The sequence below is a fragment of the Mandrillus leucophaeus genome, unplaced genomic scaffold (assembly GCF_000951045.1).
Source record: "Mandrillus leucophaeus isolate KB7577 unplaced genomic scaffold, Mleu.le_1.0 Scaffold1188, whole genome shotgun sequence".
In the NCBI taxonomy this organism is placed as follows: domain Eukaryota; kingdom Metazoa; phylum Chordata; class Mammalia; order Primates; family Cercopithecidae; genus Mandrillus; species Mandrillus leucophaeus.
The window spans coordinates 829,362-831,273 of NW_012100187.1; positions in this window are offsets into that span (position 1 = coordinate 829,362).

Genomic DNA, 1,912 nt, shown 5'->3' on the forward strand with positions numbered 1-1,912 from the left:
TATCCTGAGACTTTGCTGAAGTTGCTTATCAGCTTAAGGAGATTTTGGGCTGAGACAATGGGGTTTTCTAAATATACAATCATGTCATCTGCAAACAGAGACAGTTTGACTTTCTTTCCTCCTATTTGAATACACTTTATTTCTTTCTCTTGCCTGATTGCCCTGGCCAGAAGTTCCAATACTATGTCGCATAGAAGTGAAGAGAGAGCATATCCTTGTCTTGTACTGGTTTTCATAGGGAATGCTTCCAGTTTTTGCCCATTCAGTGTGATATTGGCTGTGGTTTTGCCATAAATAGCTCTTACTATTTTGAGGTACATTCCATCAATACCTAGTTTATTGAGAGTTTTTAGCATGAAGGGGTGTTAAATTTTATTGAAGGTTTTTTCCACATCTATTGAGATAATCATATAGTTTTTGTTACTAGTTCTGTTTATGTGATGGATTATGTTTATTGATTTCTGTATGTTGAACCAGCCTTGCATCTCAGGGATGAAGCCGATTTGATCGTGGTGGATAAGCTTTTTGATGTGCTGCTGGATTCAGTTTGCCAGTATTTTATTGAGGATTTTTGCATCGATGTTCATCAGGGATATTGGCCTGAAATTTTCTTTTTTTGTGTGTCTCTGCCAGGTTTTGGTATCAGGATGATGCTGGCCTCATAAAATGAGTTAGGGAAGATTCTCTTTTTTTCTATTGTTTGGAATAATTTCAGAAGGAATGGTATCAGCTCCTCTTTTTACCTCTGGTAGAATTCGACTGTGAAACTGTCTGTTCCTGGACTTTTTTTTTTTTTTCTGCTTGGTAGACTGTTAATTACTGTCTCAATTTCAGAGCTTGTTACCGGTCTATTTAGGGATTTGACCTCTTTCTGGTTTAGTCTGGGAGGTGTATCTATCCACAAATTTATCCATTTCTTTTAGATTTTCTAGTTTATTTGCGTGGAGCTGTTTATAGCATTATCTGATGGTAGTTTGCATTTCTGTGGGAACAGTGGTTATCTCCCCTTTATCATTTTTTAGTGTGTCTGTTTGATTCTTCTCTCTTTTCTTCTTTATTTGTCTGACTTTTGCTCTATCTATTTTGTTAATCTTTTCAAAAAACCAGCTCCTGGATTCATTGATTTTTTTGAAGGATTTATAGTATCTCTATCTCCTTCAGTTCTGCTCTGATCTTAGTTATTTCTTGTCTTCTGCTAGCTTTTGAATTTGTTTGCTCTTGCTTCTCTAGTTCTTTTAAGTGTGATGTTAGGTTGTGGATTTCAGATCTTTCCCCCTTTTCCTTTGGGCATTTAGTGCTTTAAATTTCCCTCTGAACACTGTTTTAGCTCTGTCCCAGAGATTCTGGTACGTTGTGTCTTTGTTTTCGTTGGTTTCAAAGACCTTATTTATTTCTGCCTTAATTTTGTTATTTACCCATGGGGAGCAGGTTGTTCAGTTTCCATGTAGTTGTGTGGTTTTGAGTGAGTTTCTTAGTCCTGAGTTCTAATTTGATTGCACTGTGGTCTGAGAGACTGTTATTATTTCTGTTCTTTTGCATTTGGTGCAGAGTGTTTTACTTCCAATTATGTGGTCAATTTTAGAATAAGTGCTACGTGGTGCTGAGAAGAATGTATATTCTATTGATTTGGGGTGGAGCGTTCTGTAGATGTCTATTAGGTCTGCTTGGTCCAGAGCTGAGTTCAAGTCCTGAATATCCTTGTTAATTTTCTGTTTCATTGATCTAATATTGACAGGGGGGTCTTGAACCTCCAACTATTATTGTGTGGGAGTCTAAGTCTCTTTGTAGGTCTCTAAGAATTTGCTTTAGGAATCTAGGTGCTCCTGTATTGGGTGCCTATATATTTAGGATAGTTAGCTCTTTTTTTGCCTTGATGCTTTTACCATTATGTAATGTCCTTCTTTATCTTTTT